The sequence below is a fragment of the Hibiscus syriacus genome, unplaced genomic scaffold (genome assembly GCF_006381635.1).
Source record: "Hibiscus syriacus cultivar Baekdansim isolate YM2019G1 unplaced genomic scaffold, ASM638163v2 tig00117048_pilon, whole genome shotgun sequence".
NCBI classification, from domain to species: domain Eukaryota; kingdom Viridiplantae; phylum Streptophyta; class Magnoliopsida; order Malvales; family Malvaceae; genus Hibiscus; species Hibiscus syriacus.
Genome location: NW_024063538.1, coordinates 13,782,346 through 13,806,476, shown reverse-complemented (window position 1 = coordinate 13,806,476; position 24,131 = coordinate 13,782,346). Strand labels below are relative to the sequence as shown.

The window sequence follows — 24,131 nt, the reverse complement described above, 5'->3', positions numbered from 1 at the left end:
TGTTTGGAGGGATCCTCCCATGGTGCCTCGGGCAAGAATTGTTTGCTTAGGGTTGCTGAAGAAATTAAGAAAAGTCGAAAGGTAAAGGAGAAATGAGAGGATTTTTTTTGCTTGTTATCTTGATTTTATGTGTCTATAAGGTTTGGGTTAACAAATGAAAATGATGTTATTTGAATGGTGGATTAAAAGATTTGTAATGGAAGTTTTTGTAATGGAAGTTTGTATGTGTTTCCAGATTAATTCTTATGGTTATATTATTTTGCAATGGTTTTTCTTCCTTTGTATGTCTATAAACTTTTATTTTTTGCATTGTGCATTTAATTTTTCTTCCTTTTGCATTGAACTGCAAGAATAATTAAAAAATGAATATTACAAAGAAATGTCAAAATATGATGTATTTCATTATCAGTAAACTGATACAAGTCAAAATACAAGTAAGAACAATAATTTGTCAAACCTGCTCTAATTCAATATGACATTAAACCTAAAGCTTAATTCATGTCAAAATTTGGACAGTTCATAAGTAAACTTTACAAAAAGAATGGCTATATATCAAAGCCAATCAAGAAGAAGCAGGTATATGATAAAGTAAGTCAAGTTCCTTGATAAAGTAAGTCAAGTTCCATCAACACTACCCATTTCCTTCTTTTGATGTTGTGTGCAAATCTTGATTGTGAGGGTTAGAAACACAAGATTCTTGACTTCCAGGCATTGCATGGTCTGTTGCAGATGGTGGCATCATCCAACGGACTATTGTAGGTGGATTAAGTGGCCTCATTGTAGGTAATTTTGGCCTTAATACTTGTTGCCTTGTAGGTTGGATGGCTCGAGCTTGTCGTTGCATTGGAGTTGAGTGTTGGGATGGCTGGTCAAGTTCATGTGGTTGGCTGGATCTATATTCATGTTGGTTTAGATTCCTGTTATCGCCAACTTCTCCTCTACATGTCCTCTTATTGTGGCCAGATTTACCACACTTAGAGCAGTTTCCCATCGAACCTTTCTTGCTTAATTTAGGTCCATTCTTATTTCCTTCATCAACTTCCTTTCTCCTTTTTTTGGTTGGCCTTCCAATCGGTTTTCTCAATTCTAGAGGCAGAATAGGCTCCATTTCAATGACAGGAGTCCATTGCTTAACACCTATTAACAAAGAAGAAAGAATTTTAGAAAATTAACATGACATAAATTATTTAGGTATATGTAAATAATTGAGTAGTTCACATTTGACAGGAAAAATAAAATTAGAATATATTGCGAGCTGTGTGGATTTGTGGTAGCATATATGAACATAAGGTTCAGGTCGATCATTGTGCAGTTGCATGACTGCTACTGCATGGATACATGGGATGCCTGTCAAGTCCCATTTTCTACAAGAACAAGAGTGGGAGCCCATGTTCACCACATGTTGGTTTCCTGTACCACATTCAACCTGATATTTCAACCTTCCAGCATGTGTAGCCCAACACCTGCATATATCAATAAAAACAACATAGTTTGACAGAATATTTAAACATTCATAATGGTCTGCACATCTCAAATGGTCTCAACATATTTCAGCATATCTCAATATATTTCAAAAAAATATCTTAACATATTTCATAGCATATGTCAGCATATCTCAACGAAATATTAAATTTGAAAAGAGTTACGTAGTTGCTTGATCAATTATAATGTTCAGCTTCTTCTGAATATTTGGACATAATGGCCCATTAATCTTTTCAGCTGCTTCATATCTGCAAACAATTCTCCTCATAATTTTGGTTCTAATCAGCTCCATCATAGTAAGGATAGGCTTGTATCTAGCTTCCAAAATGATCTGCACAATATATAATTTGTTAGGAGTTTTAGAAAAATAATATATATATAAACAATATTATAATAAGATTACCTTGTTAAAACATTAACAAAGGTTATTAAGAAGCATGTCAGATTTAGTAGTGGTGGAGAAGTGTGCTTTGGACCACTGTTGAGGGTTAAGATGCTTCAGTAACTCAAATGCATCATTAGACAAAGTCTTCAATTCTGTTATGGCATCTTGGAATTCTCTACCATAGGTTGCTCTAGCAGCTCTCTATAGTGCATCTTCCTTTGTGATCTTTTTTGAAGTTGGCATAAATATGCCTTACGCAATTCCTAGCTTCAACATTAAGGAATAGCTCTGCCACAGCTTCAACAAGTCCCTACAAGGATAACTTAATAAATAATGATAATAATAGGCTTACTAATTTATAATAAATGTAAAAGTCAAGAACATAACTTTTGTCTATCAGACATAAAACACCATCCATATGAGTTGTCAATGTCCAAGTCTCTTCCAAGAATTTCTAGAAACCATAACCATGAATACTGATTCTCACTCTCCACAACAGTATACGCTATGGGATAGATTCCACCATTAGCATCGATACCAACTTCTTCTAGTAAGTAACCATCATAATAACCCTTCAAGAAGCATCCATCAAGGCTGATAATCCTTCTACAACCTGCTTTGAACTCCTCTTTGTAAGCTTGAAGACAAACATACATTCTTTGAAATAGTCTATTATCTAGTTTGCAAATAGTTGTAGTTCCAACATTTGTATTCCTTAATTCAAGTAAATATTCATAGATCTTTCCATATTGTTCTTTCAATTTACCTTGAATCATTTCTAAGGCATGCTCTCTAGCCCTTCCACATTTAGTCAAAGAACAAATTGTCCCATAATCAGTCATCACATCTTGTTTAAGGGAAGTCAAAGAATAATTCATATCATACATGAATTTCTGAATCTATTTCATCCCGATGAACCTATAACCGACATTCTTATTTTTCAACAACTTAGCACAAGTGTGTTCGGACTCGTAAGTCTTAATCTGCTAAGTGCTCGAATCAGAATCATGTGAATGCAAGGGGGAAGCCCATAATTTCCATGGACAACATCCCTACAAACTGCTTGTAATCTCTTGTTGTCATTAACCTTAAACAAGACATTTATTCTATTCACCCTCCCATATTGCCTAATTGCCTCCTTTAAAGCCTCTTCACTACAAAACAACATACCCTTTTGAAATTTAGGGTTCTCTATGTCAATATCTTTATTGAACTCAGGGAAGGTATGACGGGCATTTGAATTAGAATCTCTGTCAGTGTTTAATTCCACTAAATTAACAAGATTAGATTCAAACATTTCATCAGATCTATTGTTAAACTCATGCCTACCCATGCTCCTAAAATATTTATCACATCCTTCTCTACCATACTAGGTAAACTCTTCTCATCATCAAAAGAATTTTCACCATCAGTTTCCTGAAAATCAGAATCTGATTCATCAGATCCATTGTTTTCATCTTTTACCACAACTTCTTCAAAATCAGACTTATCTTCTGTCCCTCTAACACCTTCATTACTAGACTTGTCTTTCTCATTATCCCTTTCAACACTACCCATTTCAGCATTATCCATTTCTACACCAACACTTTCAGCATTGTCCCTTTCAACACTACCCATTTCAGCATTGTCCCTTTCTACACTACCCATTTCAGTATTATCCATTTCTACACCAGCACTTTCAGCACTATCCATTTCCACACCACCACTTTCAGCATTGTCCCTTTCAACACTACCCATTTCATCATTGTCCCTTTCTACACTACCCATTTCATCATTGTCCCTTTCTACACTACGCATTTTAGCAGTATCCATTTCTACACCACCACTTTCATAACAACCACTTTCAGTTATACCCTTAACTTATGCATAGATGTGAATATATCTATTCCTAGGTAAACTCTGTACCATTTTCATTACATCAGAATTAGTTCCTAAAGGCATGATGGAAGACTCAGTTTGGCAGTAACCAGAATAATTGTAAAGGAGTAGGGACTAAAATTTGCTCCATCATTTCACAAAAAGTAAGCAAAGAGATTGTGTCACAATCACACAAGTCAAAATAAGCAATCTTGTTACCAGTGAACTTCATTCTAGGTGAATGTACAAAGGATCCACCATACTGACACACAACATAAAATTTTTCATCTTCACGACCTGTAACAAGATTTTTGAATTGATATTCAACATAGTAGGACCCATAACACACATATACACTTTATCATATTAACATATGGTCCAATATTATTACAATATTCAACATGCAAACATGTAGGGCCCGTAACAGTACAATATTCAGAATATTTATAGTTACAAGCATATCCCGCATATACACATAAACAGTCATAAAGTCAGCATAATTTATCAAATCCTTGTGGTCCATAAGAACACAATATTAACCATTATTTTTCAAACATGCAGGGACCACAACATTACAACATTCAGAACATATTATTAAACTGCATGGTCTACAACAATATAAAACATTCAACATACAAACATGTCAAAACCACAAAGTCAGCATATCCCACATATTTCAGAAATGTCAACGTTCAACATATCCCACATGTCAAAACCTTTACAACATAAAGCATATAACAAAAAAATAGCTTGAAAAGTGGATACATGATTTCAAGTGGATATAAAGTGATCATATAAAGTGATCATATCAAGAAAATAGCATATAACATAAAGTACATATACTTTATGTTGGACATAAATCATATAACATAAAACATTGCCAGTAGAGTTGTAAAGTTGTATAACATATCATATAAACATGAAAGGTGGTCATATAAACTGAAAACATTGCAAGTCTAGTTGTAAAGTTGTTAACAGAAAATCAACATTACTTCAAGATAAACCGCTATTATTTTCTGTCAAAAGAAAATAGAAAACATTACAAGTAAAATTGTCAACAGAAAATCAACATTATTTTAACATAAACCACATATATTTTCTGCCAACACAAAATCAATACAGTTGTCAAAAATCAAGAGTAATATAAAACAAAATAATCGACATTATTTCAAAAAAAACCCATTCAATTTTCTGTCAAAATTATAGGTTAATCCCTTTTCTCTCAAACTGAAAATGAAGCTTACCGTAAAGCATGGCGTTATCCCCTTTTTGCTGTAGCCTCCATGTTAGAACCATATTTACTTTGAACCATAAAAATTTCCTTGAACCCAATCACTTCGAACCCCTCTTATATCCTAGTGTTGCTCATTATTTTCTCTTAATCGCTTTCTATGTTTCCTCTCTTTGTTTCCTCACGTTTCCCGTAATATTTCTTAAACACCCTCTGCAACTACTTCATTCATGAAGGAGGAAGTGAATAATAGAATCAAAATAGAATCGGATGGATCCCCTTTATTTTCCCCGCTTATTTTATGTTTAATTATTTTTTGGGTAAATTTTTGGTAAAACACTGGTCAACGGGAGAAGTGAGGTTCTCCACTATGGCAATCAAACCATCTAGGTAAGCATCTAACGTTCCACGTGTGTTTTCCGTGACGGCTGTTAACGGTCAGTGACCATTTTGTGACAAACGATAACGTTAGTAACCAATTTGTAACTTTTTAAACATTAGTGGTGAAAATGAAAACTTACCCAAACATCAGTGACCATTGGCGTATTTTACCCTAAATTAAATTGAAAATATGAACTAATTAAAAATTAAGAATTAAAGTTAATCTTGATAAACAAATTAATTAATTCTAAAATCTAGGGGATTTAATCTACAAATTTAATACATGACTAGAATAAAAAGATTTTAAAGTTAATGCTCAAATTAAGGCATTAGACAAATTTAAAAAAATAAGGATCAAATTGGATTAAATGAAAATCCAAGGAAACAAATCATATAAAAGTAGTGTCCAAAATGGAAGAAAACAAAATAGGGTGCCAACGACACAAATACATAACTTTAAAAGGATTTGTGTCCTAATTATACCAATTTTTTTAACTGTCACGTAAACACCTCCGTTAAATATTAACATTGTGTGGTCAATTTGAACCTATTTACATAGTTCAGTGGTATATTTGTCACAATTTTGAAAATAATGGTCATTTCCCAACCCAACCCATAGTCATGTGGTCATTTATGTAGTTTACCCTAAAATATATTACGTGAACACCTGTATCTTGATATCTTTTAACTTTTTTATTTAACCATTTAATATTTCAGTTGGTATGTTTAAAATCCGTTTAAAACCCTTAGTTGTTTATCTAGCTTAATCTTATATTTTTGGTGTGTTATTCGTTGTTTTCTTTTTATCTTTAGTGATTGGTAACCATATTAATTTTGATGTTGGTTGATTTTTTTATTAATTTTTTATTTTTATATTGCATCTTTATTTTCTCTTGTTTTTTAAATTTTTTAATAAGTTTATTTTCATGACACATTTTCATATGCTTTTATAGCATGTTTTTTTTATCTTTTGACACATTTTCGGTCGTTTGACCGTTGTCTTTCATTTATCTTTTGTAAGGGTTGATTTGATATCGTCAAGACTGATCAAGATAACACTTAGTTGTTATCATGTTGATCACGTTGATCTTCCCTACTTTGGATCATTGGATTGAATTTGGATACTTGATTTGCGTTAATGGATAGTTTTTTCATATTACTCGACTCTGGTTTGCGATTATTTCAGTGATTTTTCAATAGTTTGATCCTCTTTTGTAGTTTGTTTTCGGATGCGATTAGATCTATTTGTATTTATCATTGTTCGAGTTTTTGTTAGATTTTTTAATTTTTTCTTGTATGGTCCTTATATGGTCTTAAGTTGTTAGTTTTGTGTATATAACTTTAAGAAAATGTTCTAATTATGTGCTTAATTTACAATTATGATTATAAATTTTAATTTTTTAATGAAATAAGTGAATTCTATAAAAAAAAATACTCCATTTGATTGATACTTTCATATTTCATTTTTTATTTGATCAAATAATAATATAATTATATATAGCCGGTGGAACATAATCTATTTTTATGTAGAATAAGGAATAAATTGAAATATTTTTTTCTCAATAACTTATATGAAAATTAACCCAACTATATAATGAAGTTAGGTATACCAATCATATCCAAATTTGATTATTTATTTATTTTATTTATTTGCTTCTATAAATAAATAATGTAGCGAAGTTTGACCTGGGAAAAGAGTAGTTGAACAACATGAAACAGAAATTAAGCAATGATCAACACGTCATATTCATATTCACTATAAAAAAATGCTAAATTTATTTTATTTTATATTTTATTACCATAAACAATTTTATTTAAATATATTTTTTAATTATTATCTGATCGTATTTGATAATATTAATTTAATTATACTCAGGTTTGGTGTATACAATAGCATTAACAATATTTCCTTTCATGAATAATATGTTAAAACCTTTCATGAATAACGTGCGTGTATGATTTTCTTTTTCCTTTTTTATAATATCATATATGAATAAAATAAAAATTACAATTAAATGGATGCTATTTTGAAATTTAATTCAGAATAAATGTTATAACAGTAATAAATTAATGTATAGATGATATTTGTGTAGAAGGTTTTGGAAACTAATCTAATTGTCCTAATCCACGTTGGAGGCAACGTGGTCTTTTTAGGATAAATTACGTATTTAGTATTTAAACTATTAGTTTTAGTACGTTTTAGTACTTAAACTTTCAATTTTTTAAAAATTATATCTAACGATTAGTCTTTGTTCCATTTTAGTATCCCGTCGTTAAAAACTTAACGAACGAGTTCTTCGGCTGCCGCGTCTACAGTTGTCAGTCGTCATACATCAACTGATGAAGCCTAAATTTTTCAGCCCACACCTTTTTAACTCTTTAACGTGATTTTGGCCTCCGTTTCACCAGAAAATACCTCAATCTCCCCAAATTGATGATGGACTCTTCAACTTCTTTATCCTGCGATCTCCATCGTCAACTGTCTGATGGGCATGAAACTGGAATATATGGGTCGACTCGTCATTTTCTCAATGTTCATTGTTTGGATTGGCCATTCGTCCACCGGAGCTATGTCACCCGTCCGTTAAGTTTTTAACGAAGAGATACTAAAATGAAACAAAAATTAAATGTTAGGTATGATTTTTAAAAAAAGGAAATTTTAGGTATTAAAACTGATAGTTTAGGTACTAAATACGTAGTTTACCCATTTTTTAAAGGTAATAAAGGATAAGCATAAGATGTTGATTGTGGAGGCTTTTCATTGCGCTGTCAAATTTTTAAAATACGGCTATAAACAAGCTAAGTCGAGATTGAATATTATTGAGCTTGACTCGATTTGAAAACTTTAAAATGAAACTTGATTCAATTTCAAAGTTTATTGTCAAAATTTTCAATTTCGACTCAAACTCAAAATCATGAATTGAAGCTCGAAAAAGCTTGAAATAAAAAAAAATCATGAGTTTAACTTGGATAAAGCTCAAACTAAACTCGAACTTGAATTTAAGTACATAAAAATCTTATGCTATATTTAAAAAAATCATCTCATAAAAAAAATCTTATGCTCGCGAATTTTTCAAGTCGGATATCAAGTTGTAACACCCTAATCCTATATGACCCGAAGATTAAAGGAGTAAAACATTACACATGACTATTGAAGTGGCTAACCCAACAATTTCTTTTAAAACATTAGTAAAAACATCATTTGTAAACCATCCATCAAGTTATAAAATAAAAGCATAATATGTAAGTTTACAAAACATGGGGAGCTCCCAATACAAGTCTCCAAAATACATAAGTTCTTAATAAAGTTTACGAATTGAAAATATACAAGGGTCTATGACAGTACATGCCCTCTAAAAGACTCGGGACATACTCTGAGTTGTTGTTGATCTGGACTGTAACTACACTATAAACTCCTCGTCGATCATTCTACTAACTTGCGCATATAAACAAATTCCGAACGCTGAGCTCCCAAGCTCAGTGACACACTAATAACTATGTTATACTACATGCATTCATTAAATGAACAAGCTATCAAGTGAAACATGGACATGCAATGCACTCAAACAACATGTTGAGGTAGGTTTAGTGGTGCAATCAGAGGAATTTTCTGCATCTCAAGATGATACCCCTAGCCTATCTAGAATACTCTTAGGTATCAGTGTGAGGTCCAAAATTTGTTGCATCAGAAATGTACACCTGGTCAACTTACTCCGTCGAGTCTTAGTGCATCTGCGCCCATTTTGTAACGAAGTTCCTAGCGCACTAGCTGAACTACATCAGGATATTCTATCATAAAAGACAATCATCATGCTACTAAAGTAACTCGGGTGTGCTAGTTGTTTCCCGATTATCACACAATGGTTAGTTTTATGGCATCTTATTTCATGTCATTTCTAGTTGTATTGACGATTATTTATTATTCTCACTTGTAGTTTTATTTTAAGATATCTTGGTGGCGTTGACCCCTTTTACCATTCCTTGATCCTATTGGATTCTTTACACATTTTAACTCGTTGGTACCGATACTAAACCGTTCAGTATCGATACTGACCCTTTTGTATCAGTACTCACTCATAGTGTCGATATTAAAATTGGCTACTAGAGTCCAAAAAGGCTTGCCAATATCGATGCCCCTTCGTGTAACACCCCCAATTTTCAATTTAAAGTTTATTAATTAGATTAATTGATTTTATAGACTAAATTATAAGTTTCTGGAACTTTTTGGGATAGTTTTGAAAATATATAAAGTTCAAGGACATAGTCTTGAATTTTCCCATTTTTTTGTTCAGTGGAAAAAAATTAAAAAAATAGAATAAGTGTGGTTGAGGGGTGTTGGACCCCTGACCTACTACATCGCCGGCCATCCCCCTACCAACCGAGCTAGGCTACTGTTGTTAATAAGAAATAATAAAATTTTACTTTATATCTTATATAATGGGGTTTAACCTATTTTTCCAGATCCCCCGGTGTTCGTGAACCAACCCAAATTCCACCTATATCCTTCACCAACCCAAATTCCACCCATATCCTTCACCAACCCAAATTCCACCCATATCCTTCACCAACCCGAACCACCCATGTTGCTCTTTGTTCAGCCTCTTCCGGTCGGCGGTGAAGTACACCGCCACATCCACCGAGTTCAACAGTAACTGACGGCCCCAACTTGACCTTCAAATCACCCGATCTAGCTACCATTAGTCGCGAAAGCATGAAAACTAGCCCAACTTGCCCTTCTCGATTCGACACCATCGTCCGCTGGTAGGTGTCACCGCCTATCCCAAAAGAAACGCCTTCCCATCCCGATCAACCCCCGGCTAACCGTCATCGCAAAACACCCATCGTTCATCACAGATGAGTCCCTTACTTCGATTTTTTATCTTTTTCAGCTGACCCGGACGTTTTTCCACCACACCATTGCCAACATGAGACTCTCGAACCATTGATCTACGAATCTGGAAAATTTCACGTTGAACCGACGACTGGAGTTGCCGCACGCTCCGCTCCCTACGAGTGGACGTCGTCTGTCGGTCCAAATCTCATGGACCAAGTCGAGCCGCCTGGATTGAGCCGAGCTGAGTTAAGTCAAGCCGCCTAGACTAAGCCGAGCCTGGGTGAGCCATTGACCGTTGACACATTTGTTGGTCATTGACCAGCCGTTGAATTTTTTGGGAACACCTATCCTGGTGTTTTTCCACGTTTTGAGTCCATTTTTAGGTCTGTTTCGCCAAATTTAAACTTGATAAGATATTTTCCACTGATTAACCTTCTGTTTCAATCCATTTTTCACAATTAAGCTTCGTTTATGATGTAATTTATGTTGATATGTATCTGAGATATTATTGGACATTGGATTCAAGTTTGAGAGCGATTGAATCGAGTTTGAATGCTCGACCGGTGTAGCTCAAGAATTGAGGTAATACTTTACTACCCTATGCATGCCTTAAGGTACATGTTGGTATTTATAAGTGCATGGATGTATATGTTTGGTCTCAATTGTATAGTTAATTATTTCTAAACCTGATTTATATGCATCAAAAAGTAAGTAACTCAATCAAAACTATGATGGCTCGTATAAGAAATTAGAAGATATATAAGGAAAAATTCCAAGTTTCGGGATTAACCAGTGAAGCGTTTAACCTCATAACCTTTAAAATTTGATTAATCTCCTTAAAAATTGAAACACCAAAAATACCTAGATGAGAAATTACGAAGTTACCCTTGAGAGGTAAAAATAACTCGGATTGACCCTAGTTGAGAAAGTACCCTGAGAGTTCTTATCTAATCCAATAAATTATTGATTTAACTGTTAAGTTCTTATTTTGTTCGGAAGATTTTTGATAAATAGTTCGTAACCTCTGAGAAGGCACTAGACCCAAATTTTTTGATTTTTTAGCATACACCCGAAGACTAACTTATCGAAAGTACTCTTATTATCATAACTGTTTAAAGTGACTAAAATAAATGATAAATTTAAATTAAATGGAAAGATTGGATGGAAGAAAATGACTGAAATACCCTTAAACTATAAAATAACCAAAATACCCCTAAAGTGTGAAATAACCTAAAATACTCCCAAACCCTAGAATGATTGAATACCTTTAAACTCTGGAATGAATACCTTTAAACTCTGGAATGAATAAATATATATCAAATACTAGAATGATCTAAATACTCTCATGACTTGGATTAAGCAAATGCCTTTAGATAACTTCTGAATATACTGGTAAAGCTTTAAATGATGTAACACCCTTAAGGTTTATAGAGTACGACCTAAGTAGGTCGATAATCCCTAATATATTATAATACGAGAAGTAAATAAATTCTACTTAAATACATGTTCGTCTCCTCATGATCCACCTAAAGATGGTTTTGAAGGTGATCAATTCGATTATGAGTGCAGTCAGTTTTAAGAAATGAATATTCATGAAGTTTCTCTACCTACATAATTGATAAGTGTCGCCTTTGCTGAGAATTGTACAGTACGATCAAATTGAAAGCCTATTAAAAAGGTTGGAATCTGGAATTCTGTAAATCTATACAGACCCTTATTAAATTGATTTTTCAAATTTCAAAAGAAGCAAATGACTAATATGCCTTAATAAGTTTGATTGATTGAACCACTTTAGGAATGTCTAAATCCTAAATAATTTTGATGCAATAATTTCTGAATACCTTAATGATATATCTAAATATTATAATCTTAATAAATCACTTTCCGAATGACTGATGAATTTGTAGCTATCAAACTCCCTTTTTATAGGGACCTCGTTCTAAAATTCAACCAGTTTATAGATATTTCGTGGCTCCTTACCTGATAAGTACTAAATACCTCCAGAAAATAATTGGATCCTCTAGTGTGTTCCCTATGTGCTATATGATTATTTTATTTTTTCCTGAAATGTGATTTACCAAAGTTATTTATTTATTGAATATTTCAATTGTTCGATATTTTGATTTACTAATGTATTGATTTACTGTTTATGAAACATGACTACATGATATGTGTTCTCTAGTTACCTATTTTCATTAGAAAATATAATCGTTCATAATTTATGGATCATGGAATCTATTATTTACTGTATGAACTAGTTATTGGGATACTGTCTGGGTAGGATTATTTTCATTAGAAAATATAATCGTTCATAATTTATGGATCATGGAATCTATTATTTACTGTATGAACTAGTTATTGGGATACTGTCTGGGTAGGATTATGGAGTATGGAGGTTCAGTTGTTATCAAGCTGGTAGGCCACAAGGCATTTCCTTAGATAGGCTCTAAGGCCCCAAGGTACTTCATTAGGTATGCTCTTAGGCCCTAAGGTTCTCCCTTGGGTAGGCTCTAGATATTCCCTTAGGTTGGGCACCTACACCTAATAGGCCTAGGGTAAGTCCTTATGGATGCAGTTCTGGGGAACTTAATATCAATGTTCGGTTATAGGGTATTACTATGGTTTTAAAATATGTTTTAAACTAAAATTGTTTTCAAATTATATTCTCTGTTTTGTTGGAACACACTAGACTCCCCCATCCAATCTTTTGAATCTGTCTCTCTGAATAATTCCTTCAGACCATAAATTCATGTTTGTAACTGAAGATTTAGCTAATGGAATCTAAATTCACTGCTAGAATTTGATGATGTTTGTCCTGCTAAGGAACGTTATGTTTTACCATATACCCGATGATCTATTGCATTCATATGGTAGTTCTGTATTACTGAGTTTTCCAAATCTCACTATGTTAATTACCATTTCAAGTTAAAGAAGTTTGATCATGTGTTTTTACCGACATCAGCAAAGGAGTTCCACTGGCGTTGATTGCAGAGTATGATGCATGTAATTATGGGGCATGTAGGTTGTATTCTGTTTTTATATTCGAGTCTGAAACTTGTTTTATTATTGGATATTGTTGAATTCTATTTTTAATAAATAAATGATTTTCTGAACTTGTATTTTATCTATAAATTATTTTACAGTTTTAAATGGATTAACAAAAGTTTTAAATTTTCCAGGATTTTCAGTCTGGGTAGCTCTAGTGATCCTAATGTGACACCTTGGATCGGATCGGATCACCTGTATCGGTCTAAGGTTGTTACACTTCGAGTATCAATACTCATGTGCTAGGATATATATACCAAATTTAGGTATGATGTTTGGGAAAATGACCAAGTATAGATACTCTTGACAAAGTATAAATACTCTTACTTAGAGTATCAGTACTCTTGACATACTATCAATACTCCCATAAGTATCGATACCAGAATTATCTGCTGAAATTTGAACATTGAGAACATTATCGATACTCCACCCTTGAGTATCGATTCTTAGAGAACAATACTGATACTCTCATAAGAGTATCAATACTCACAAATAAAAACCTTGTTGTTTAAGGTTGCACGAAGAATAGTATCGGTACTGTTCATCTAGTATCGATACTCAAACCAAAAAATGTCCTATTTTGGGCACAAAAATCTAACCCAACACTTCCCATTTGTCACTTTGAGATTCATAAGCATTATTTAAATCTTATATTACTTATTAGGGATTACAAGGAGTAATTTTTTCATGATGAATAATGTTATAACTGAAATCTACCATGAAATGCACATACATGCTTCATGCACTCACTCAACCAATGATGCACACCTAATGAGCTATAAGTGGTATAGACAAGTTAGAAATATGTTATTTTGGCCCTAAGTTGCTAAAAATGCATAAGGCTCAATCAAGAACTAGTTTTTCCTTGCCTTTGGTCTTAGATATTTCTCCAACCTCTTTCACTAATCAAAGATGAGGAAAATGAGTTACTAACTCATTTAAGAATTTAGAAAGAAGTTAGGAATACTTCTTAAAGCTTGAATATATCCAAATATGAGCTGGAACACAAGGGTTTTTGAAACCCTCATTAAATCTCTTTCTATGGTTACCATAACCAAAACTTGATGTTGAAGGCTTGAAAGAAAGCTTGAGATGAGGAGGTTATGATTCTTACATTTTGATAGATATGCAACAACAGATGAATGATTGTTGCTCTTGCTGAGGAATCAAACTTAGAAAGCTCTAGACTTGATGAAGAAAGCATAAGGATTTGAATGGAAGATGATGATGATGAAGTTGTGGAAGATGGATAATATAGTAATTATGGTTATTGGAAAAATTAATAATAAATATTGAGACAGTAAAGACTAAGATAATAAAGATAAATAAAGACAAGGAAGATAAACATAAAATAAAGAATTGATAAAGATAGAATGACTTAGCCAAATTAGGGTTTATGGTCAAATCGTGGAGATGATGGCGTGGTTGATATTGATAATAAAGATGGATATGATGGAAATAGATGGATAATTATCCTATTGAACCCTTCTAGTCATAATGAAAAGAAAAACTCAATAAATGACTCTAACTAACCCTCATAATCTCAATGAAGAGGCAAACCGGAGCGTGAAGATCTCTCTCACAAAGAACTTGAAAAGAGGTTTGAAGGCACAAGTAATCAACACTTGCAAATATAAACTGTCAATATATTGTATTCAAGAAAAGATGTCCTTATAATGGTGGGAGGAGACTCCTTTATATAGGGTGAAGGAGTCCTTGTTATAGTATGACTAATACTTGAAAATAATACCAAAAATAACAATACTATCCTAATTCATAATAATAATAAACTAAAGATAATTGTTTTAACTTTATCCTAATTCCTAATAAAATAATGAATCTAATCCTAAATGTTAATGCATCATACTATTTTAAATTATATTACAAATAGTCAATAAAAATATTGAAAATTCATAATATTTATATATTCTCATATTAATCTCATATAGGAATTTCTGCATGCGATGTCTTCACTAAAATGCGCTCATCTTGAGTTCCTAATATCAAATTGATGTGATTCAAAAATCGTTGGAAAGCTAACAGATAGCAGGTCGTAACTCTAGAAGACATGTCGACTAAATATAATCAGGATACCATTCAAAAAGAAGTTGCAAGTCCGCTGCTCTGATGTTTTTTTCCAAGGCTTGGTCGTGTGGATCAATTGGAAGCGTTAGTCCATCTTCCTTTGATGTGAGCCTTGTGATGCATGTATCACATTTAGAATCTCAGACCAAGCTTGCTAGATCCCCAAGTTGCTACCTTTCTTAAGATACAATGGAAGACAAGGGAGAGTTTGACTGGGATAAGAAGACAAGGGTGAAGAAAAAGAGATATGAGGCTCTTCCTCGTTGACATCATCCCTCGTTAAAGGAATTTACCTTTTGAAAAAGTTGAAGGGTAAATTGTTTCCTTGGTCCCTCAAGTCTTATCCATGTTATAAATACCTTTTTTGTGACAACTTGGGCTCAATCCAAGCTCAAACTTACACCACTTGGGGTCAAGTTTTCTTATAAGGTTAATGGGTCATTCTAAACCCCCTTGCTTTTTAAATATGTGTCATTCAATGATTTTTTAACAGTAGACATCTAAAAGTGTAACGGAGAAAAATTAGACACTTATTTTTAATAAAAGTATTTTAGACACCAAAAATTTATTTTAAGTATAATTTAAGCACTTATTTTTGTATTAAGCCTTTTAAAAATCGTGTATGTTTGTCGACGCCGTGGTCCCGTTCCGTTGCCCGCTCAAGGGCTATTACCTGCCCCCACCCTCGTTACAATTTGAAACCTCTAATTTCATTTTTTTTCTAGGTTTATTATTTTAAAAATATTATTCTATAATATGTTTATATTAATTAATATTAATTTATAAAATAAATACTTAAAAATAAAAGTTTAATTATAAATGACAAATAATCTTATCTAATAGTTCGACATCAAAATAGGAAGTTTGGTTTAACTTAAACAATGGACCTAAGTATTGAAGTAGTAGCTACCAACTAACTAATTATGATTCAAAAAGACGAGGAAAGGAAACAAGTAAAACTCACCATCATTGCCTCTTCGAGTCTTTGCAAATGGCGCATCCCTTTTTATCAAATATCATTATGATGCCAGACGCATTAATTAATGAATTATAAAATTTAGGTTTAATTCTAATCATAACCAACCACGAAATTAAGATTAAGTCCCCATCTTAGTTCTTACAGTACAGATGAGTGACAGATTTATAAGCTCACTGTACATTGACAATGGCGAGATATTAGTCACTGCTATTGCTAACATGTTTGCCAATCCATGTGTGCACTGCACACGTACTGCGTACATACTGTAGCCAACAGCATGTGGCCTGTGGGCGCTGTCTGTTTTAGAGGAACGGCCTCGTGTAGCCAGCGGTTTTAATGGGGGGCCTGTATGCTCGGCATACAGTGCCTGAAAGGAACCCCAAAAAGACGGCAGCTTACTTGACAAAAAGAAGAATATGGTTATTTCTTATATTGTCTGTCATCAGTTATGTAAAAACCTTTGCATACGTGTTTTTAAGCAATGCATGGAATCTTTTATCCATGCAATAATCTATTTTTAATGCACGTATTGATGAACTTACGGATAATGGTTTATTGTAGGATGAAACGATGAAGTATATAACAAATTAGGTAAACATATTTACTCATATGTCTATAGTTTTATGTAACTTATAAGGTATAGAAATTAGGTTACGCGCCGCTGCATTAACTCAAAAACAGTTGGTTGTTCCGCAAATTTCGTGGTTCACAACACCTGAAAACACAACTAACTTTGCCTCCTAACATTGAATCTCGTTTCTTTTGCTTGTTGATGAAAATATATAATGTGATCATAATTAATCGAGTAGCTCAGAGTTTGTTGAACCATAACCCTTTAAGATTGGATATGAGTTTAGAATGAACGCATGATTTTATATTAGGAGTGAACTTCTAAAATTTTAAGAAGAGACGAACAAAAATAAATTCTCAATATAAAATATATAAACAAAATCTAAAATATATAATAATTTTAAATTTTTAGAGGACGACAGTTCATACGCATCCCTTTTCCATCCCTAGGTTCAGTCATGTTCATGCTTGTGCCAATGTTCACGTGTCATGTTTCGACGTTAGGCGGGGAATTGAAATTCGCTTCTGGGTTACACAAATCATTTAAAATCGTAAATCCCAAACAATTTTTAACACTGAAAAGAGAACAAAAAGGAAATGAGGTTATCCATGGCAGTGAAGCATTGCGTGCCGCTGGCAATGGTCAAATTTCTTTACCGACAAGCTAGCTTTGAGTCCTTGCAGATGCATATTCATACAGCTCATGGCATTTCAACCATATAATTTGTTTGTCCTTGTTAGAGTTTTGTTGACCCAAATAAAAATCATTCCGGGGTATATGAAATGATTAAATTAGAAAATTAAGTAGATTTTTTATTATATAGTTTTTTTTGTAAACCAATAATTAGAAAATTAATATAATATAATTATATTTTTTGGATAAATTTGGGTGAATACAATGTGTAGTAATTGTTTATAGACTCTCAATCATTTGAGAATAAACATCCACCCTCATATGTGGTGCTTGAACCTCAAATTTCAAGGGATGATCACAACAATCCCTTAACCACTAAGGTCATTTGGTTCGTACTCCACAAATATAAAAAAATTTAAGGCTTAATGAAAAAAATAAGTGTTCAAACTATACCCTAAGTTAACTTTAAGTGCTAAATTTTTTTTTTTGTTAAAAATAGGTGCATAACGTTTTCTCCGTTACATATTTAAGTGTTTGACCTTTTTTTATTACACTTTTAGGCGCCTACAAAGTAATTGATGTTAAAAACACTTGGTAAGTGACATGTCATAATTATATTTTCACTTAATGCAAAAAAAAAAATAAATGCTTAAACTATACCTTAAAATAACTTGAGGTGTCTAAAGAATCTTTTACTAAGAATATGTGCTTAATATTTCTAATGGTATATTTTTAAGTGTCTAAGCTATAATGACCATTTAATTTGACTCTTATTTAAAAATATCGTGTTAAATCCTATATAGTGATGATGTGGCATGATCTAAGACCGTTAGATTAATTACCTAATCAAAGACCTTCATCAATTGCGTTTTCTTCACCAAGTTCGCTGATATGACACCATTTGAAGGTCATTAAATCAAAGATTATCAAGGTCAGTGCTGTAGTTAGGTTGTCGGGGTTCTGTACAAATTCTTATAAAGGAGTCTCTATTTTCTAGATATATTCGATTTCGGGATCCCTATTTTTATACTTCTTAATGACAATAACTGATAGATATACTCGATTTCGGGACCTTTTCGGGCCTCCTATTTTTTGGGGCGCTGCACGGTCGCCCACCTTGCACACCCTCAACAATGTCCCTGTCAAGGGACCATAGCTAACGTGTTTGTTTCATATAGATTGCGTGGCAATCTTAAAAAATATAGGGTAAACTACACGGGTGACCACCTAATTATGGTCAAAAATCATTTTGACCATCAATGTTTTAATTTGATCAAACAGACCATCCAACTATTTAAATGATTTAATCAAGTCACATGTCGTTAACAATTAACGGAACATGTGACGTGACAGTTAAAAACATTTTGATATAATTACATAATTGGTCCATTTTACTTATATATTGTTTTAATTTGGTCTTCATTTTAATAAATTAACATAGTGTCACGTGTCATCATTCGATTAGATGACTAAATTTATTTTAATTTATTTTTAATTTAAAAATTTACTTTCCTCCATCCACACGTCTCAGATTAAAAGAAAATAAAGAAACACTTGGGTGGTGGGGGAGGTGGGATTTGAGCACATGACCCATCATGAAATGAGAAAAACCAAGCCATTAGGCCAATGCATCTATCTTGTTATCTTTGCACAATAAACAGTATATACTTTGTATCTTAGTAATTTTTTCTTTTGACAACAAATAATATAATTAATAAATTAAAATAAAAAATATTTTTTATATTAACAAAAAATACGAATATATAAAACATATTAAAATAACAATAAAATATTTTAAGTTAATATATTTTAAGTTAATATATTTTAAGATATATATATTCGTATAATAATAAAATATTTTAAGTTCATATATTTAAAACATATATATTAGTATTATATTCGTATTAAAAATATATATTTTATATAATTTGTATTTTTAAGTTAATATATTTATATATATATATATTCTTACTATATTCATATTATTTTAATGTTTTTTATATATTTGTATTTTTGTTCATGTAAAAAATATTCTTAATTTTAATTTATTAACTATATTGTTTGTTTTCTAAAGAAAAAAAATACTAAAATACAAGATATATATTGTTTGTTGTATAAAGATAACCAAATAGATGCCTCGGTCCTATGGTTTGGTTCTTCTTATTTCATCCAAGGGGTCATAGGTTTAAATCCCACCTTCTCATCTAACCCTTTGGTTGGAGGAAAGTAAATTAGTAGATTAAAATGGATTGAGTCAACCAATCAAATGATGACACATGTCATTATTTTTAATTTATTTAATGAGGATAAAATTGAAACAATATATAAATAACATGGACCAATTGTGTAGTTTCCCAAAAAGATATACCAATAATAAAAAGCAATGGTTCACACCCACTTTTAATTTCAAATATATATATTTAAAATTTTTATTTTTTTAAAAATAAAATATTATTTAAAAACATTGAAACAATATATAAGTAACATGGACCAATTGTGTAATTATACCAAAATGTTTTTAACTGCCACATCACCTGTTCCGTTAACTGTTAACGGCATGTGACTTGATTGAATCATTTAAATAGTTGGATGATCTGTTTGATCAAATTGAAACATCGGTGCTCAAAATGATTTTTGACTATAGTTGGGTGGTCACCCGTGTAGTTTACCCAAAAAGATATACCAATAATAAAAGAAACAAAAGCAATGGGTCACACCCACTTTTAATTTCAAATATATATATATATATATATATTTAAAAAAATTATTAAAAATTTCTCCCTCACTTGAGCAAAAAAATTTCCCTCTCTCCAAATGCATTTAGAACACCTCTATCGTCCCTATAAATCCCTAACATTAAATTAGGATGAGAATGATAAATTTGGGGTAAGATTAAGGTTAGGATTAGAGATTTGAATATTAGGTTTAAGAATTTGAGTTTAGATTTATGGATTTAAGGGGATTGAGACGATAACAAGAGGGATGGATAATAGTGGAGGTCTAGGGATGGGTGAGTGGTCGTTCGGTGATGACGAAGATGGCCTGCGATGACAGACAATTGGTAATAGGGTTGAAATGGGAGACTTTAGAGCTGCAAGGTTTGTTTTATAATATTATATTTTTTTTAAAAAAAATAATAAGATTATTAAGTTATATTTCTAAAAAATTAAAAATTTCAAAAAAATTATGACACTTGTTACTTAACTTTTTTTAACGGCTATGACTGCGTAGGCACAAACAAGTGTACATATTTTTAACAAAAACTTCTTTAGGCACTTAAAGTTAACTTAGAGTATAATTTGGACACTTATTTTTGTATTAAGCTAAAATATAAATATGACACGTGTTAGTTAATGGTTTTTTAATGACCGTTATAGTGTAGGCACCTAAAAGTATAATGAAGAAAATATTTGTTGACGAAAACGGGTAAAGAAAACGAAAGAACACGAGAATTTTACGAGGTTCGGCAATGTGCTTACGTCCTCGGTGCCTAGGCGGCGCTAGAATTTTATTCAATGATCTTTTTAGGTCTAGGTTACATCTCTATTTATAATAGAAAACCCTGGTACATAATTACAAAATCAACCCTGTACCGTACCGCGGGGTTGCGCCCCCGCACCCCCAACCCACATAATTTGTAACCCCACAACGAGACTTTCTTTGTAAGGACAGTTGATGTTCGCTGCGTTCGCTTCGCTCACTCCGCTCCATCTCCTGTCCTCTTTACTGGTATATTTATGAGCCATACCTAACAAATCTCCACCTTGGCGAATATCCTGCCCCTTGGAAACTTCAATGTGGGTTGGGTTACCTTGCTTCTTTAACAACTCGAAACATTCAACAAGTCCAAGCAATGCTTGAACTTGTCTGTCGTAACTGGCTTAGTGAACATATCAGCGGCATTTTCATCAGTATGTACCTTCTGAAACAAAACCTCTCCAGATGCAACCAACTCTCTGATCTTGTGGAACCTTACATCAATATGTTTAGTTCTAGCACGATACACCTGATTCTTAGCCAAGTGAATAGCACTTTGATTATCACAAAGCAACTGAACTCCACCTTGTTGAACACCCAACTCCTTCACTAAACCAGTAAGCCATAAAGCTTCTTTTGCAGCTTCAGCCGCTGCCATGTACTCAGCTTCAGTTGTAGATAGAGCCACAATAGATTGAACAATAGACTTCCAACAAATAGGCCCTCCACCAAGAGTAAAGACATACCCTGTCGTAGATCTTCTATTATCCAAGTCACCTGCATAGTCTGAATCCACATATCCTACAACCAAAGGATTATCCCGCTGACTCTCAAAAACAATTCCATGTCCCACAGTACCCTTTAAGTACCGAAAGATCCACTTGACTGCTTCCCAATGTTGCTTACCAGGTTTAGACATGTACTTACAAACTTGACTAACAACATGAGCTAAATCAGGACGAGTACATACCATCGCATACATCAAGCAGCCAACAGCATTAGAATACGGAACCTTTGCCATATCTTCAGCTTCCTTATCTGTCTTGGGGCACTGTTCTGATGAGAGCTTAAAGTGATTCGCCAATGGAGTGCTAACTGGTTTTGCTGCTTATCGCAAACCTTTCTAGCATTTTCTCAACATAACCCGTTGAGATAGCCGCAGTTTCCTTGAGTCTCTGTCCCTGCAAATTTCCATTCCAAGAATTTTCTTTGCAGCACCTAAATCTTTCATATCAAATTCCTGACTCAATAAAGTTTTCAAACCGATAACATCATCCATGTTCTTCGCAGCAATCAACATATCATCAACATACAGTAATAGAAAATAAAAGAACCATCATCAAGGCTCTTAACATAGACACAACAATCATACTCACATCGGTTGTAGTCAATCTTGATCATATAGGAGTCAAACCGTTTATACCACTGTCTCGGAGACTGTTTTAACCCGTACAAAGATTTCTTCAATCTGCAAACTAAATGCTCGTTTCCAGGTTGAGTGAAACCTTCAGGTTGCCGCATATAGATCTGCTCCTCTAAATCACCATGCAAAAAAGCAGTTTTAACATCCATCTGCTCTAAATGCAAATCCCAACTAGCCACCAATGCAAGTACTGCTCGGATTGAAGTGTGCCTGACCACAGGAGAAAAGATTTCATCATAATCAACTCCTTTCTGCTGTGAAAAACCCTTCGCTACCAAACGAGCCTTGAACTTCTCCCCCTCTTTTTCTGTTACTACTGGTTTCTTCTTATACACCCATTTGCAACCAATCGGCTTCTTACCCTCAGGAAGGGGAACTAACTCCCATGTGCGATTGTGATTCAAAGACTCCATCTCCTCAACCATGGCTGCCATCCACTTGTCGTTTTCCTGACTAGTAACGGCATCATGAAAAGTAACCGGATCATCACTGCTAACAATAAGTGCAAAAGATACCAAGTCTTCAAAACCCAATCTGTTCGGAGGCTTTATATTCGTCCGTCTCACCCTGTCTCTGGCGAGACTATAATCCTGCAAATCATCCGTAGTGGAACCACCAGAAGTCGGTTGAGAAGTTTCTGGTTTCTCAACTGGAAACTGCTCGAAATCTACCACTGTCGTGTCTTGCTTCTGCTGCAACATAGATGTTCATCAAAAACGACATCTCTACTAATCACAACTTTCTTCGCAACTGGATCCCAGAACTTGAATCCTTTGACACCTTTCTTGTAACCCAGAAAAATGCACTCCTTCGATTTTGCATCAAGTTTGGATCTCTCATCAGCAGGTACATGCACATAAGCAGGACAACCAAAATCCGTAAGTTATCAAAACTAACATCATGACCAGTCCATACCTCTTCTGCAACTTTCCCAGCCAGCGATGCCCTTGGCGATCTGTTGATAAGGTAACACGCCATGTTAACAGCCTCAGCCCAGAAGTGTTTGGGAAGCCCCGCATTCAACCGCAAACATCTGGCTCTTTCATTCAACGACCTGTTCATTCGTTCCGCAACACCATTCTGTTGTGGTGTCTTGCGCACTGTAAAATGCCTCTGAATCTCATGCTCCTTACAGAATTGTAGGAACTGTGAATCTGTGTACTCCGTACCATTGTCAGACCGCAAACACTTGATTTTTCGTCCTGTTTGGTTTTCTACCTCAGCTTTCCACAGCTTGAACTTCTCAAAAACTTCAGATTTCTGTTTCAAAAATTACACCCAAACTTTCCGTGAAAAATCATCAATAAAAGTAACATAGTACCTAGATCCACCCAAAGACGATGTCGTGGAAGGCCCCCATACATCAGAATGCACATAATCAAGAATCCCTTGAGTTGTGTGCTTCGCAGTCTTGAAACGGACTTTAGTCTGTTTACCAAGAACACAATACTTGCAAAAGTCGAGCTTACAGCTTTTGACACCATGCAACAAGTGTCTCTTGTGTAATTCTGCCATACCACGTTCACTAAGATGAGCAAGGCGCATATGCCACAATTTTGTCGTATCATCACAGGACTCAACAGAGTGAACTCCACCTGCAACGGTACTCCCTAACAATCTGTAGATATTCCCTGCAGTCATCTTGCCTTTCATCACAGTCAATGCTCCTTTAACAATCCGAATGGTTTCCCTATCCTCGTCAGCCTTAGGGATAAAACCATTCTGTGCAAAGTGCCCAAGGAAATCAA

The 24,131-nt window shown here is 33.6% G+C and overlaps 1 protein-coding gene across 1 annotated transcript in view; it reads right to left on the bottom strand.

Annotated features, from left to right (window-relative positions):
- LOC120197279 (palmitoyl-acyl carrier protein thioesterase, chloroplastic-like) overlaps positions 1–20,610 on the bottom strand; it is a 28,250-nt gene extending 7,640 nt beyond the window's left edge. The window contains exons 1-2 of the mRNA XM_039198871.1: positions 20,601–20,610; positions 19,425–19,432 (exon numbers count right to left, since the gene is read on the bottom strand). The gene's annotated coding sequence lies outside the window, so the exon portion shown is untranslated. The remainder of the gene's footprint in view (positions 1–19,424; positions 19,433–20,600) is intronic.
- Positions 20,611–24,131: the final 3,521 nt, after the last annotated feature.